The sequence below is a fragment of the Mirounga angustirostris genome, unplaced genomic scaffold (genome assembly GCF_029215605.1).
Source record: "Mirounga angustirostris isolate CCGP_5_RB_7025 unplaced genomic scaffold, mMirAng1.0.hap1 SCAF_12, whole genome shotgun sequence".
Taxonomy (NCBI): Eukaryota; Metazoa; Chordata; class Mammalia; order Carnivora; family Phocidae; genus Mirounga; species Mirounga angustirostris.
This window is the reverse complement of record NW_026991720.1, coordinates 83967910-83986076: the sequence shown is the minus strand read 5'-3', so window position 1 is coordinate 83986076 and position 18167 is coordinate 83967910. Positions and strand designations below refer to the sequence as shown.

The 18167-nt window shown below is 39.2% G+C and overlaps 1 protein-coding gene across 5 annotated transcripts in view; it reads right to left on the bottom strand.

Annotated features, from left to right (window-relative positions):
• MAGI2 (membrane associated guanylate kinase, WW and PDZ domain containing 2) overlaps positions 1-18167 on the bottom strand; it is a 1357869-nt gene that overhangs the window by 288689 nt on the left and 1051013 nt on the right. The gene's annotated exons all lie outside the window — the stretch shown is intronic.

Below are 18167 nucleotides of genomic sequence, written 5' to 3'. Positions count from 1 at the left end.
CCAGAAGCTAGTTTTAAAGGATATTATCATTCTCAGCCCATTAGCTCAGACTCTATTATTTTCAGAATTGTAAACTGTTCAGATAAGGATTACATGTATAAAGAGGCTAAGAAATTAAGTCTTCAAAATTACGGCTCTTTTTTTCCCCTGTTCTGATTCTACTTCATTTCTGTCTTATTTATTTTATGTTAGTAAGTTTTTCACTTTGGAATTACTTAGCAGGTATACAAACATGCTTTCCACTTACAGGAAGAGGCTGTGGTTCTCTTTCTCTCCCTCTCTCTTCCTTTCTCTTCTTTCTTTGCAGTATTGATTTTGCTTTGCTTCAACAATTTCCTATACTTTCCTTGACTCCCTCCAAAACATATTCTTCTTTGAAACCTCTTCCGGGATGGAAGATTTGCTATTTCTACAATCAATCACAGTAGATATTTTGTTGCATGAGGAGTCTTTGGGTCTGGGTACTTCCACAGATATGTCCTGGGATGTCTGCTGCGAAGTTTCTTAGCTGTCCATCTGTGTTATGCATGACAGAGAATTATCTAAGATTCTTTGCTATTTCTTTCTTCCTTTTTTTTAGTTTTCAAAATCAGTATTTATCATGAAGGTTTTAGAGTTGCATTAATAAATATACATACATAGTTCAACTAATGTATCAAGGACCTAAGATTTCACTTGAATATTTAAGTATATTTAAAAAGATATTCAGAAATGGACAATACATTCTAATTATCTTCCTTATTCATATTGCTAACAGCTGAATCTCTTTTACAAAGTGTCCATTTATTCCCTACAGCTTTTACTTTGGATGGAAATGCTTTCAGATACAAAGTTGTCTCCACTTCCTTACATTTTCCAAGGTGCATTGCAAGCAATGAATAAAAGCTTCTACTCCTTTTCTTCCATCAAATTTTAGCCCAGTAATGATACTGGGTGCACAAAAATAAGAATTCATCTTTTACATTGCATTTTTTCCCTTTACATTGAGGGGATTATACAAAAAGCTTTTTAAACATTCTGAGATCCTTAAGTTGATTTCTACATGACCTCCAAGTGGTGTTAATGGTATTTTCAGAGGAAATGCCTTACTTAGTTGGCAAGAAAAAGGACTCTGTAACCCTTTGTGTATATATCATAAAATAGAGTTGCTAAAAAATTTCTACTATTAACCTATCAGTAAACTCTTACAGAATTCACCTATCAATGGGAAGTGAATCATTTTGTTTTCTCTGTCTTTGCTTTAGCAGACACTGTCAATTAAGCTAAATAAAGTTCCAGAAGAAGCCATGGTAAACTTGATTGCAAACCAACAGGGATTCAACTAAGAAGAAAATGTGAAACTCTTTTCATTAAGAATTTCAGCAGAACTTAAATTCTAACCCCAGAATGAGCAGATACTGTTAAATCCCTACAAATTTTACAAACTACATAGGATAGCAGATGAGTAATCAGGGATTCTGGCCCCAGAACTGATAAACTGAATCCTGGAGCTTTGTCGAGTGTTTTTTTTTTTTTTTTTTTTCTTACCTATATACTAGGTAAATTAATACTTTCCCTACTCTTGCTTCACTCATGATTCTCCAAGGAATACTGAGTTAGCTTTCCTTAAACAGTTTTGAGACATTCATATAAGTTCCACATATGAATTATTTGCTTTACTTTTTTTCTCAAATGGCATAACACATCTTGTTTTTTGTTTTTTTGTTTCCACAAACTGTCAGCTCTTTTGGAATTGAACAGTGCTGCATAAAATAGCTACTGCATATTGATTTTTTTTCTTTTACATGTATTCAGGCTGATTTTCCATTCTATAGGTTACTGGCTTAGCTATTATACTCTCGTAAAAAGAAGAACTCTTTAAGAGTTGAATGAAAATTCATTTGTCCTTCTTGCTTTCTTCTTGCCCTCTGCAGGGGAATTTTCACTCTAGTGAGCTTTCAGAAGATGTATTGTTATACCCTGCTGAGCCAGAACAGGAGACTATGGATGATTAAATACCAACAGTGTACTGTTTCTGTACTAAACATGGAATTAGCCATTGGGCTCCACCTAATGAGCCTATAATCTAATTAGACAGATTGACAACACCCAGAAGAGAAAAGATAAGAATGCACATCAGCATAGTAAGTTAAATGGAGAAAGTGGCATATTAAGAAATTTAGGAATTAAAACCATCATAAAACTAACTTACAACTGAAGCATATTTTGCAGTTTCCAAAATATTTTTTACAGTCACTGTGTTATTTATCCCAGTAAACGCCAGATGTCTACTGGGCAAGGATATTCAATATATAGTTGGGTCTCAGACATGAACAAAGTGTGATGCAAATTCTCAGTATTTAACTGTAATGAATCTCTTCCTGTAACTGATTTTCCTCTGAGGACCTCATTGTTCACTTCAACATCTTACGTACGTGAATAAAGGACATGCAGACTTTTTCCTTTAAGTCAAAGAGATAAAACATGTTTGGATTGGTGCAAAAACCTCAAAGATGTTTCTACGTCCTCTGTTATCTTGAAAAACATCAAGTCTTTTGGGACCACTTTTTCGGGAATACTACATTCCTTCATCTGTCCCATACTTGAAACTAAATGAGGTCCCACAGTTGCTTATCTGGGGGAAGTAGTTTGGAATTAGGAGCCTCAGAGACATGCCCTGGAATCCTACTTCATTACTTACCCTTAGTCTAATTATGTCTATTTTATGCATTCATAGGTTTCCCTGTCCAAAACATAGTTTCATTTGAACCTCAATAATCATGTGAAATCTTCTTAGGACTCTAAGTTCTCTGTTGAGATAACTTGGTTATCTAAATGACATACTTAGAAAAATTATAGGATAGGTCTTGTTCCAAGAAGCTTTGGAACACCTTTAGTTCAATACTTCTTAATACCAGATACCATTTATTGATTTAAAAAAAAATGTGAAACAGCTTCTCTATATATTTGTCGGCTCCACTCCCCCTCAAAATCAGTGAGGCTTGGGGGCAAAAAACTGGGTCATATAGCAAGGGAAAAAACATGCTATTATAAAATATTATTCATTCTGTGTATTGACCTTGAATTTTCCTTTTATCTAGCCAGACAGGGGTATATAAGATATGGGTACCAGGGTATATAAGGGAACAGTGAAAAGGGAACAGATTTATTTCTCTTCTATCTAGCACTTTCCCTCTATGTCTTTCTTTATTAATAAAAAATACAGAATGTTTTACAGACTAAATTCAACACACACACATACACACACACACAATTCATGAAAAATGGAGTGGGGGGGGAATGGGTGGGAAGAAAGTGAAGGCAGGTAGAGAAGGAGTATCATGATATTGCACCTTAGAGATGGTGACTTTGAGTCAAATGCTTCAACCTCGAACCAGAGCAGAAATACTTGAGAAGTGGTTAATCAGACTCCGATAAGACCCAATTCTGGGGAGCTGACTATTCTCCTATAAAGTAGTAGCACGGTAGTCAAATAGGGGTTTGAATCTCAGGCTTACCATGTACTAGTGGTGTGAGCTTGGGCTGGTTTCTCAACTTTTCTGAACTTAAGTTTCCTTGTTTGTAAAATAAGAATAATTATCTCTATCCCACCGGGTTACTATAGAGATTAAATCAGATACTATATATTAAGAGTTTGGCACAGTGTCATTAAACTCAATGAATGAATATTATCATTAGACAACCCAGCTCTGTCATTAAGCTATTTGTTATAATGAATCAAAATCTGTCTCTGTACAACTTCCACCCATTTGTGGTTGTTCTCCCATCTGGAAAAACCTAGAAGAATTTGATGGAAAACAAGGCTGTTTCTTCTTCCTTTTGGCAGTTATTCAATGACTGAAGCACTTTGCATCCTCTCTGTATTGTGGATTTTAGCATATAATTCTTTCCCTCTCCCATCCCACTGAGTTGTTAACAAGTATGAACTTTGTTGGCAATATAAAATAAATCTTACTGCTATCACTTCTCCCTGAAAAAAAATCAAAAAGGGAATCATAAAATAAAACACTCAACAAAGAAAATACAAATTACAAAATTGAGCACTTAATTGTCTTTGAACAGCTGTTCAAATGTATATAGATGCTGACTCTTAGAAACATAAACCTCATAGAAACCTTATTCACATATTACTTCAATTCCTCATGACCTAGGAGTAATTAAAACAACCTCAGATTTGTTTCTCCTTCTGTCCATAGGCACCATAGTCCACCCAGTTGCTGCAGCGTGAAACCCAAAGAAGCAAATGTACTTAACTCTTTCTTCACTCATCTCATTCACTCAGACAAGAAGGAACACTACCCACATATTTTCCATTTCATTTCCTCTTCTCCTCCAGTGGTTGTGAGAGCAGAGCTTCCAAAAGATGGATGCCCAGCCCACAGCAACCTGGCAGCAAACAAACAAAGGCACTAAGTACCAGCGCTTCACTCTCTTCGGGCCTCTGATGGCCAGATGCTTCTTCCCACTCACGGAGCCCAACTGGTAGAGTCCATAAAGGGAACCGGGGAAGGTGGGTGTGGGGAGGGACACGGAAGAGATACTGAACATTTCTTAACTTCTCTGCTGATTCCTGTCTATTCATATTTTATATTGACTCCAGATCTGTCTTTCTAAAATGCACATTTGATGAGGTTGCAGCCCTGCTTGCAACCCCTCTGTGCCTCCTGAGTGTGTTGTATAGTTCCCTACCCTATTAAGCTCCTGGCAGCCTTTCACCTCAACTTCTGTTTCTGTACTCCCTCTTTGCTGCCTCCCCGGTTTCAGGCATAACAAAGAGCCCATGGTTTTCCGGGTCCCCTAGATGTGGACCCATGCAAGGATCACGTTGTTTTCATCGTATAAGCCAATATCCTACCTGGCACAGCTCCTGGCTCATAGTAAAAGCTCCCGTATGTGCCTGCTGAATGAATGGATGTCTGCACTTTTGCACACTCTATTCCCCATACGTGGGATGCTTAATAAATTCATAATCTCCCTTCAGGTCTCTGAATCACACTTCATCTGTGAAACCTTTCCTGGCCTCTCCCTACACCCTCTCCTCCTGTGGGAGACTCAATCCCCAGGAGTCTGTACACATCTCTTCTAGTATTTATCTCCAGGTGTCATTTGAAATTGCTCACGTACCTCTGTGGCTTTGCCAGACTGCGCCATCCCTTATGGCAGAGACTGTTTCATTCATCCATGAGTCCCCAGGACCTGGAAGGATGGCTGATGTGTGGTGGGCACTCCCTGTACACACGCATGTTTATTGAGCAGTCTCATCTGGGGGTGGGGGGTAAAAATGTGAAGTAGGTTTTTTCCTACAGTTACTGTTATTATCCTCTTTTCCCATTCCCTAATGATAGCTTGGGAAAATTCTTAACTTTGGAGTCACTTTTGGCTACAAAATGCCTAGTCTCCTCAACTTTAAACTTGATTTTAATCTCTTTTCCTCCTATCCTGTGCATGGGCTTGTGCTGGGATCCTGGTAGCTTTGAGGTGGGGGACACATGGTCTGCCCCTGGGTGACTGCTTCTTCCCTCCCTTACTCTTCAAGGTCTAGTTCTTCCAGAGAGGAAGTCTTTTTTATTTAGTTGGCTGCAATGGCTGTAATTGGCTGGTTTTATTTAATCGGCTGCCTGTCTCGGGAATGGTAACTGGCCATTGAAGTGGCAGGTACTTAGGGGCCGGCTCTCTCATGGGATGGGTCTGTGCATTCATCCCAGGGTCAGTGCAGTATCTGGTTCAAGCTTGACCTCTTTCATCTCCATCAGCTGCTGCCATATTGGAACACTGCCCAGCCTGCTGATGCTGAGTTTTCCTTGCCCACGGTGGCTCTCCTGAGCCGTATATGGAAGATGGCTGGCTCAGGTCAAGGTCTCTTTCAACCACAGAGAACTTGGCATAGCCTTGCCATGCCAGGTACTGGGTGCAGTGGCTTCACTGTCGTGTTTTCTTTCTATCCTCCCTCCTCTCTCCAATTCACTTCTTTCCCATTCTGATGGGCAAAGGAAGCAAGTCCGCTCACTCCCTGAGCAGATGTCCAATTTGGAAACCAAAACACCATCTCTCCTTGTTTTGCAATCTCAATTTCAAGGAGTGATTATTTCTTTAGAGCCTCCCTCCTCACTTGGATTGAGATGCGGATGGGAAGCACCCCTCCCTTTCACATGGGGACTACTGGGTTACTTCCCAACACAAGCACTGCATCCCAATAAGGAAAACTATGTTGAAGTTCTTTTCCCCTCTCCAGCTTCTGTTTATATAGAGAAGGGGGGGGGCAGTTTATTGTGGTAGAGCAGTTCCACAGTGGCCACGGGGGAGGGTGATGGGACCCAGAGCCAGTTCTATGAAAAGCCCCAACTTAACGTCCCATTATGAAGTTTGCTGAATAAATGAATGAGCAAATGGATATATCTCTTTTGAGTATTATTGATAGACAGGAATACTGATGCTGTGCAGTGAGGTGCTAGGTGAAACAGAACAAAATTAGTCAGTGACAGAAATCCAAAGTAAAGGACTGGACTTCTAGCTCAGGGCTCAGTTCTCCGTCCGCCATCTTTGTAAAACCTCCCCTGGTCTCAGCATGGCATGCGTTCACAACATTTATTAGTAATGCCACTGCACACATCAATAAGAGACCAGAATTACCACCAGAAAGTCAGTCTTGTATTTTTTAGAATTTGCAACTCTGAATAGGGAGAAAAATGTCATTTCTGCCAGAGGCACAGCATCTTGCTCTGCTCTTATGTAAACTCACTGTCAGGCAATCCCAGAAACTGCCTCCACTCGCCTCTGGGCAAAATGTCTCCTTTTCATAGAAAAATGTCACCTTTTCTCTAGGAAATGGCAGGTGGTTATTTTTTCCAAAGGAAAAATGACCTTTGCATTTTGTTAAAAAAAAAAAAATCTCAAGGACCCAGCCAGCCTTGATGAGAAACATCGGAAACAATTCCATATCTTTTAGTTTGTACTTGAGGTCCTACTTTGTAAATTCTGAGATTACACCTGTCACCACTGATGTAGCCTGTAGGCAAATGTCAACGGCCACAAAAGCCATTTCCCAAGAATGTTCACTGCACGCAGGATGGATTTGTATAATTTCCCAGGAATGTTCATGCACGCAGGATGGATTCGTATAATTTCAGCTCTTGCTACATTTAGCCTCAACCTCATTACTCTAACACTTCAAAACTTTTATGTCCCAATTCAGGATCACAATCTTACACAAGTCCATGAGAAAGTGCTCTGAAAACATGCTGGTATTGCTACCTAGCGTGCCTATCCATCACGACGCTGGAAAGTATGTTAAGTGCTTCATATTACATTTAGAGATGTGGCAATCTAAGTCTGTTTTTTCATGCCCTAAATTTCATTCTCTCCTGAGAACATGGGAGAAAATAGATCCAGTTTTTGCTTTTTTCCTAGTCAGGTGAGAAAACAGGAAAGAAGAACAAACAAAGAAGCCAGAGGAGTGAAAATTTCAGGACCCAACACTTCAAAACAAAGAAGGAAGGAATACAAAAGTGATAAGATGGAGAAAGAAGGTCTAGGTTATTAATCTTGGTTTCACAAAACAAAGTTCCCCCTTTTGTCAGTATCTCGTTTATGTGATGAAATGTTTTCATTTCTGACAATAGTTCTTGCCATTAAGAGATGCAAAATTCACCTTACAGAGTTGGATTTTCGAACAAAGTAGTAAATGAGATGATGACACGAGATTTACCGTGTGTGCTCCTGTCAGTTCATGCAAATCCTCAGCTGGAGCATGTGAGAGGCACATTAATTACACTGGGTACGGGAATCATGTTTCTGCAGCTGCAGCAGCTTTGATATTTGCCGACTCCAGTGCGCTCCATCTCTAATTTCACTGGCAGCTTGCAAAAACCAGCAGAATTACACTTATAAACAAAGGTCTGCAGGCAATTTATCTTCTGTTGACTTCAGTGAAGTCTTCTTGTTTAGAACATGAAGAGATTTATAATTACGAACTAAGATCCAAGACTTAGCTGAGGAAATAGTGGAAGACATATTTCTTGCCTCTTTTTCGCACTTAGACGCACATATCTGTAGGTGGTGATATATGTGTGTGTATCTAGGAAATTAAACCATTCATTGAGCACTTACGAGCCCGCATGACAGTCTGTAGGAATATGCACCAATATCCTATACAGATATTTGATTCAGGGAATATTATTTCTTTTAACAGAAACATATATTTTGCCTCAGACATTTTCCAACTATCTTACCCTCTTTAGACTTTTCTTTTTGTTTCTTATGATTCAGGATTGACATGTTTTTATTTTGGAGTGGGTTATGATATCATAAAGTGAGGAACTTCATTAAACAAATGAAGATGAGGCTAGCGATGTCTCCAACATGTGTCTAGTAAACAGGAGTCAGAATCCAATGGCATGCCTAAATGGCATCCCAGCCCAAGTTTCAGTGGGATATACACACACAAGAGGTTGAGTGCTCTAGTTCAGCTGCCAGTTTACCAACAGAGTAAGGGTTGTCAACATGGCACCACAATACTAACAATTTTCTGAAACGTACTTTAAGAAGCAAGAGATTGTTGTTGTTAGTGGTCCATACAGAATCATTCATTTCCGGGGTCCAAATGGTGAACATCCTAAGCTGCTCATTAACTCTTTTCGTATATCTCTCACTCCCAGAATACTAAAGCTTCCTTCAATTTATTGGAAGATAGTCTTATAAATATTAATAACGGTTACCAATTTCGAATGACTCCATATGTCATGCCCTATTCTAAGTACTTTATATATAATAGCTCATCTAATGAAATGTTTGGTTAAATTAGACAAAGAAAAGACTTAAATAATTCTCTAAGGGAGCATAAATAATCATAGAAAAATCTATCATTATTACAGCAAATCTTATGCCTTCATAGTAATCCATGTAAGCAGATCAGTGCTGCACAGATAGATTCCTTCAACTGTTCAATCACCAAGTTGAATGTTGAATATATGTCATATATCTGGTAGCAAATATGCCTCAGGAATTTATTATTGGTGAAGTCAGACAGGGTTCTGACCTAGAGAGCTTACGGTTAGGTGCTGGGGGCGGGGGATGGCAAATAACAAGAGCTTACAAGTCTGCTGAAGGAGAGGGCGGGTGAAAACAAACACCTTTTATAAAAGAACAGACTGTTCCCTGATGAACCAAAGGCTCAGTTCCATTAGTTGCCGGATGGGAAGTAATAGGAACTGAATGACTTTAACATTGTCTATAAAAACACACATGCCAATCTAGACACCAGAATCTGGTACTCCTTGTACCCATTTGGATACTTTTGTTTCATTTATAAGCAAGGGAACTGGGGATCCTGGCCCTAGACCTAAGAAAGTAAAATGATAAAAACTTCTTAAATGCATTTAGATGATACCATTATTTCCAATGGGTCTAATTTAAGCTGAAAACCTTTCACTGATATACTGACAACCAACCACTTCCTCCATGGAGTGGGTGATAAAAAAAGACAGCATTAACCCCATAATCTCCAGTCCATTTCCATTAAATTTAAATGATAAGCTTTCAGATTTTTAAATCGCCAACTTCAGACCCAGTAAGATTACTCTAATGTTAACATCTCTGGTGTTATAACATCTAGTACCCTTCTGAGCTGGGCTCTTAGGCTGAGTAGGAGCCCCAGCTCCTTTCTTCTTGAGCTCCAGGGGTGGGGGGGCAGTGGACCTGTACTGCAAATTAATGTAAAGCTTTTCTGCAGAATAACTTAAAAATAATAGCAATAAAAGTACATTTAAGTGCACTGACTTCCTTGGTGTTAAGAGGTACAACGGTCATGAATGTCATAACTCAATTACTGTGTGACTCACCCACATGGATACCAATACTGAAATTAGAAACAAAATTAAAGTAACAAACTTTGCTCTATCTGTGCTAAAAAGAGAATCAAGTTCTTAAGCCTGGGGCAGAGATGAAAACTAGATAGAACTTGTAGAGTAGTTAATCCTTCTCAAGTGAGCTTTTATGGAGACTCTGATTTTAAATGAAGAGGTCATAAACAGCGATGCACGAGGCTTTCACAAAGAGAGAAAAGACAGAAATGTGCCAAGAAGAGGCACGGCAAATAGCACTTGTTTGGGTTACAAAGACCTTTTTTTAAAAACCAAATGTGTTATTGAAGCATATTATAATTTAAGAATTGGTGCAACAATGCTTTACACCTTTCAAGTGGTTTGGTATGCAGCCAAAATCAAGTATTATGTCAAGGATGGCATTTGTATTACCTAATATATCATCTTAAAAGGAGGACAGAAGATACAAAGTGTTTACTGTGGCTCTCGCCTTCTCTGCAAGATGTCCGGTGGTGAATCTGGAAAGCCACATTGCTTGCAGGGGAGATGTTAGGTATTTGAGCAAAATGAAGTGAGGTTTTAAAAGTTGGGATGCCTGGGTGGCTCAGTCGGTTAAGCGTCTGCCTTCAGCTCAGGTCCTGATCCCGGAGTCCTGGGACCGAGTCCCGCATCGGGCTCCCCGCTCCGCGGGGAGCCTGCTTCTCCCTCTGCCTCTCTCTCTCTCTCTCTATCTCTCACGAATAAATAAATAAAATCTTAAAAAAAAAAAAAAAAGTTAGGTGTGTTTGGAAAGAATCAAGAGTAAATATATTGACAAGCTAAACAAGCACAGTTTATTTCTTCTCTACTGGAGAAATTAGTATTGGTCAGCTGGCTAGAAATTCAATTTGATTTTCTGGCTTTTGTAGAGCACAAGACTTTTGTATGTGTGTGTGTGTGTGTGTGTCACATCGAAAGCTCATAAATGTCTAATATCAACAGGTAATTTAGAAAATTATCTAACATAGATCTGAGTCTGAATTATTTTGTTAGATCTTACACAGTGAATTACTGCAACCACTTCCTCTATTTTTATTAGAAAGATAGAGCTGGAGACCTGGTGGTTTTACTGCTCATATTCCCTGGACGTGGTATTATGATTCACTGCTATTTGTTTGTAGCATGATGGAGAATTGGAAGGCAACCCATTATCAACACTTCTGTCCCAGAAAGGTAAAAAAGGTAGAGTGTCCACAAAAGTCAATGATAAGTTTCTGAGGGAAGTTTGAACAAAGTCAAGTAATTCAGAAACAAGGAAGCCACAGAAGGATACTGCAGTAGATAAAAGATGACTAGAAATGTTTTGCCCCTTCTCCCATCAAAACATGGGGCCAGTTTCTGGGTCCTTGAATATGGGCTGACCTGTGACTTGCTTTGATCAGTAGGAGGGGTAGAAGTCATGCCGTGCTAGTTTGAGGCTAGGCCCTGAGAGGCCTGACAGTTCTCCCTTTTGCTCTCTTAGAGCCCTAAGCCACCAAGGAAACTGGCCCAGGCACCCTGTTGCTGAGACCATGTGGAGAGAGAGATGCCTTATCAGCCCTGGGGAGTCCCATCCATCCCAGCTGTGGCCTCAACTGTGAGTGAAACCACCCCCCACATCCCAGCCCCAGGAGGGTTTCCTCATTATTGCGGCCCCATGAAAGTCCCAAAGTGAGCCTAGCTGATGAGAACCACCCAGCAGATCCCAGGCAAGAATGTGGAATCATGAGTAAATGTTTGATTGTCACTGAGTTTCGGTGTGGTGCGCAATAGAAAACTCAACAGATACTTCAACTAGAAATATTACATTTCTCTGTTTCATTCATTTGCCTCTGGAAATTGACAGAACCATCTAAATGTGAACATTTGAGGTGGAGGTGGGTGGTGATGAAGAACTGGCTGATTCACTGAGACGTTTTGTACGGCAAGCCAGCCAGTGTGAGAGCAGCTGGGGGCGCCTGGGTGGCTCAGTTGGTTAAGCGACTGCCTTCGGCTCAGGTCATGATCCTGGAGTCCCGGGATCGAGTCCCGCATCGGGCTCCCTGCTCCGCGGGGAGCCTGCTTCTCCCTCTGCCTCTCTCTCTCTGTCTCTCATGAATAAATAAATAAAATCTTAAAAAAAAAAAAAAAAAAAAAAAGAGAGCAGCTGGGACAGACCAACACAGTACTGTGCTCAAAGTTCAAAAGGAAGCCTGCACCGGACACAAGTTATCAGGTAGAGGGAAGATGAGGCACAAAACATTTTTGAATTACATCTTGGGCTTTCTCTTACACACACTCTTTCTCAGGAGATGTTTAATTAATACCCATGGAATTTCATTAAACTGCTAAGGAGCTAACAATGGTTAGGGAAGATCAAATCAAACTGGGGTAGGCCAGGGTGGGAAACCACTGGGTGACCATTAACTGGAGAATCAGTACCGAAGGGTTATCTGATTACACAGCACCCACAGCCTCAGGTTAAGCTTTGCTGTTCCCTAGAAAGCAAAAGGATAACTAAGATTTCAGGTAATGCGAATTATGGGATAGAGAATTAACAGGGTTAAAATCCCCCAAGAATGAGAAATTGCTCTTGAGTCAATGTCCTAGGCTGATATGAAAGATAAACATAAGGAGTAATCAGCTTTGTTCTATTGGGTAGATGGCCAGAGACTCTACTCCAAAAGTTAGTGCCCAGGAATATTCATAAACAGTCCATGAAGGCAATTCTGAGCATAGGCTCTGTTGAGAGGCAGTCAGCGTAGGATGGAGAATGTTTAAGTTGTATAGTAGATGGGAAGGGAGTCTTCTTGCTATCTACCACTCCATACAGTAGTTCTCAAACATCAGTGGGTGTAAAAATGCAGATTCTAAGACGTCTGGTTCCAGATGACAGACTGAATACACATCCTCTTTAACAAAGACTTTAAAATGCATAAACCTCCAGCAATGAAAAGAACCTGAGAGAAGCCATTTATATGACAGAGAGGGGCCGTTATGTGACATGACAGCTCAAGAGAATTTTAGAATATGGAATGAAAATCAAGGCATGATGGCTAATTTATCATGGTTTCGGAAGGTCTATTCTAGAGCGGAGGGTTGGCAAACTCTGGCCCGTCGAGCAAAACCTACTGCCTGTATTTGTAAATACCATTTTACTGGAACACAGCCACACTAATTTATTTATGTGGTGTCTAAGGCTGCTTTCACAACAGAGTTAAACAGCATGACAGAGACCACCTGGCCCACAATGCCTAAAATATTTACTATTTGAACCTTTACAGAAAGCATTTGCTGATTCCTGTTCTAATGTGTTCTTGGAGTGTGTGTGTGGGGCGGGGGGCAGGGGACAGAGGCAGGAAGGGCTCTCAGTTGGTCTGCAGAATCCCAGGAAGGTTTGATACAAGTATATAATCCTCCTGGTGGCACTGTTTGCAGAACTCCCACCACCTACCCCAAGTCAAAAACTGAGGGTGTCTCCAAAAAAAAAGTCCCCATTTAACAGACGTTCATATTCTGTCCCTGGCTAAGAACCCTAGGGAAACTTTTCAGTTTCATTTTTAAATATGGACAGTTGAGGATCATAACACACTCAAGGACTGCGCTCCAGTAAAATGAGCATCTGTAAAAAAAAGAGGTATGGATGTGGATAACTGTGGACTCTGCTGGGGAGAGACATGATGGAAGGTCCCCAAGGGTCAGATGAACACATAGCCTCAGAGAGGAACAGGAGGACAAAAGATGCCCAGAAAAAAGAAGACCCACTAGAGGACCTAATGTGATGGTGCTCTGGGAGGAAAAACAAAAAATTATCTTAAGAAAGATACTGCAAGACAGAGAGAAAGACAAAGCAAAACTCCACAAAGCTGTTTAAGGGGAAAAAGGTATTAATGGTACACTGCTGGGGTCAGTGAATTAATTTATAAAGCCATGGTAATGCATAAACTGTACCAATATTACTAAAATTAGTTGTAAAATTCTATTGGGAAAATATGGGAAGACATAGGCTGAGAGCTAAATCTTCATTTCTTTCTAAGAGGAAGTAAATATAGGTCATGTCTAAATCTGTTAAATCAAGACAACAGTATAAACACATTAATTGGAGGTGTGAAGGTATTTACCATCACTAAGAATACAAACTGATTGAGTGCCTCTGGGATAGGGGCCTGGAGGGTGGGGAGGAGCAGGACAAGAGATATTTTATGCATTACAAATATTTTGATGTGATTTTTCCCCAGATGCATGGATTGATTTGACAATTTTTAAAAGTGTATAAATGCACATGCCCAAAAAACCACTTCCAGAAATTGGGTGTCAATAGGCGCAGGGTCACAGGAATCTGCATCTTTAAAAAGCTCGCCAGGTGATTCTTGCAAAATTAATCTTATGCCTCTACTTCCAGAAACACAAAGAACAAGGTAGCAACCAGCAAAAGGGCAGTAACCGTGATCTGCGGAAATGGAGAAATGCCGGGAGCTAGAGAATGTCAGGATGCTAGTCTCCCAGTTTCTTGCCATTTTACTAATAACATGGATATGTTTTAGAAGAGGGCAAATAAAATCTAATAGGTTGTGAGTGACCTCATAATTCAACCCCTACCTATAGAAGAACCACAGAGAGGCCAGCTTTCCTCCCTCTTATATTTCTTGAAAACCTCAAGACTCGATTCAAAAATTAGCCTCGGGAAAAACAGGAGACATCATGTAACAAGAGAAGCTTTTTAACTGAAGGTTGCTAGATAAATAACTCTCAAGACTTTGCAGTTTCTACGTAAGCCTTAGTATATCAATCTTGATTTTAAAAATAGTTTAAAGAATATTTCCAGGATCTCTGCTGCCTACAAATGATTGCCAGGAGTGTAGAATACTTAATAATCAAAGGTTGGATGGTTTCTGGGCACTATGGTAATTTCTTCGAAGAAAGCTTCTTCTAGAACATTGTAGGACCATTGGGGATTGGCTCAATTAGTTTTCAAAAAGCAGCCAGGGGCACAGTGTCCCCATTTTCCCCTGTTCTCTACCCCTTCCCATGAAGCAGTGCTGACTGAGAAAGAAAGAATTCCCATCCTACTCTTGTTTTTACTGTGTAGGACCCTTGGTCAACTTTTTAGTAGAGTGGATCTTTCTTTGTGTCCACACAAACTATTGACATTTCTTTGCCTAGATTAGAGATAACCTAGAGCTAGAAAAATAGATTCAAGTATTTTCATGCATATTTCAATGTCAAATGAGACCACTCACCGTTTTTAAGACTTTTTTATTTATTTGAGAGAGAGACAGAGACAGAGAGAACATGAGTGGTGGGAGGGGCTGAGGGAAAGAGAGAGAATCTCCAGCAGACTCCCCACTGATCCTGAAGCCTGACTCTGGCTGATCCTACAACCCAGAGATCATGACTAGAGCTGAAACCAAGAGTGGGATGCTCAACTGGCTAAGCCACCCAGGCACCCTGAAACCACACACCTTTTAAATACTAATGATTTATCACTCTATCTGTAGTGTCTATTTAAAAAAAAACTTGAGGCTCACTTATAGATGAAGTCATTACAAAAAAGGAAATTAATTTTGTCCCTAACATGTTTTTGTCTTTTTAGTTCCCTCTAGAAACTGGAATGTTGGTTTGTTTTTGCTTTAATGGTAAGCTATTGGTCCAATTAGCATTGACCAGGTTATGCTGTTAAAGTGGAATTCAGCCAATTCAAATTTCACTTCTTAATTTCTAAGTGTATCCAACAGTCAGTCCGTCCATCCGTCCATCCATCCATCCATCCATCCATCCAACCATCCATCCAACAAATACTTATTGAGCACATGTTCTTTGTCTTGCACTGTTTCAGGTTCTAGGGACACACAAATCAAGAAAACATCAGCCAATAGAGTAGAGCTCTATGCCTAATTGGTTGAAAATTTATATGAGAAATTTATATGAGAAAGATTTTATATATACGTATTCATGCATTTATGAAATCTGTTTTTTAGTTGAGGATATATGACTACATACTATTCTTCGATATTTCCTACATGTCATAATAGTTTGTCTTTACCAGTTATGATTATCATTTTATTTGATAGTTCACATGAATACCTACTGAAGTTGGAATATTGCCATAGGGCTGTGATGGCATATAAATCTTTATCTAGGTATTCCCTACTACTGTGCCTTTGCCTATGTTGTTTCCTCTTCCTGTGGCTCTCATTTGTCTACCTAGCAAACACCTCTTCATCATTCAAAACTCTGTCAGGCATCATCTTCCCTACAGGGCCCTCCCTAAGCACCTCCCAGTGGACTCAATCTCCCAGTCCTCTGGCTTATTTCTGGACTTTGTACATATTTTTATTATTGCATTGATGTAAATATTCATTAGCTTGCTACTCATTATTTCTATAGTGTAAGCTTCTTAAGGATAGAAACATTTGTCTCTTCATTTTTGCATCCCTAATAATTAGCAGAATGTCTGGGATGTATGGATATTCAAAAAGTATTAGCTGAATGACCTGAGCAGCCATTCCTATTACTACTTATGGAATATCACAGAAATGTGTGTACATTTTATTTTAAATTACTTCACAATTAAAAATAAACATTTAAATTTCCCGAGTATTTTATAAGCAGTAGATTTCAACCTTTTATGGCATTCTTTTCTGATGAGAGAGATTATCACTTCTATAAAAGCCCAATAAGATTACATGGTGAGGAACACACTTTTCTTTTTAAACATTTCTGTTCCTTCCTCCTCCCACTCTCTTGATTTCATGCCAACCTCAGGGTTATTGCAGAGTCATCCTACTCATATTGTGTTACAACTTCCTGTTTATCTATTGGAGGCCCTTCCTAGACGTAAACCCCTTGAGAGCCGGGCCTTGTCCTATCCATCTTTGTCGCCCTTATGGACTGTGATGTTTGTGAAAGTGAGGAGCTGAACACATGTTTCCTGAATGAATGAATGAATAGGAATAAATTTGAGACAGTGGATAGCATTAAATCCTAGGTTCTTCTTTCTGTTAGGACCTGTTTTGGATTATGTTAAATGAAGAAAATCTGCTAAATTCTAAATAAAAGCTTAGACTGTGTGTGTGTGTGTGTGTTATACCAAACTAGCAGAATGAGTACGAAGGGAAAAAGCCTTGCTGGGCAAATGTCTTTTTTTGCTCTAAGTTTACACTGAAAAAAGTCTTTTGTAGTTTTGAAACATGGAATAGTGGGTAGGATCAGAGAAAAAAAATAACTGTTCCTTATTATGAAAAGAAATAGGTTTATTAAGTATTTCACTGAAGTTCAAAAGCTTTGGGGATCCCTGTCCCTCTACTAAGATGGTATTAATTCTGTAATTTCCTCTTATGCTAACTGTAGGCAGTAAGATGATTTTTAGTTGAGTCATTTGATGTTTCTCTGTGATTTTTTGGCACCATGAAGGTGTGGATGTTTAGTAAAATATCACCAGATGAACAGTAGAGTTGGACATGCTCTAACTTAACTCTTAACAGAAAATTATGTACACATGATTTTTACAGCTGTAGAGTTTGAAAAATGTGGTGGGTTAGTTTTAAACTTCGCTCAACTTTTAAGGAGATGTAACACCTATTAAATGGATTATTATCCACTAGTGAGTGGGAGTGACAAATATGTTCATTAGGTGACCTTGAAAAGCAGTTATTTCTGGAGGAACCATTTACTAAATGGTACTACAACAATTCACAAATATACAGACCACATAGATGTGATAACTTTTCCTCAAAAGTAATTCTCTAATTTGTATATCTACTAAGACACATTAACTTTGGCGAGTTGATATCATAAATTAAATCAACACTGAAAAATGTGTAACGGTGATATGGTTCTTTGGAGATACAGTTACTGTACTTTATAATATTCTTTCTAATGTATTTCAAAAACGCTACAAAATTCTTGAATCAGTATTTTAAATACACAAGATCAAATCTGATTTCTTCTTTTTTTGTTTTTTCCCCAGATAAGGAAACTAGCATTTACAAGTTATGGGATTAATCCAAGGTCATGGGCCAGGTAGGAGAATTTAAAATCAAACTGCAAAACCAGACTTAGTTCATTACTTTTTTCTCTACCACTGTGGACCTTTCATATTTTATGCTTTTGTGCCTTTAACAATTTGCCTCCATATCTCCATGTTCAATGAATTTTGATTATAATTTGATAGACATCCAAGCAACTGCGTGTGAAAATTGATTCATAAGAACTACAGAAAAAAACCTTATATATTAAAACATTGATGGGGACATATAAAGATGAATACCATTCAAATTTTTTTTCTATGAGATGAGCATGCATATTTAAATATCTAACCTGGGCAATTCAGCATGAGAATATCACGACATT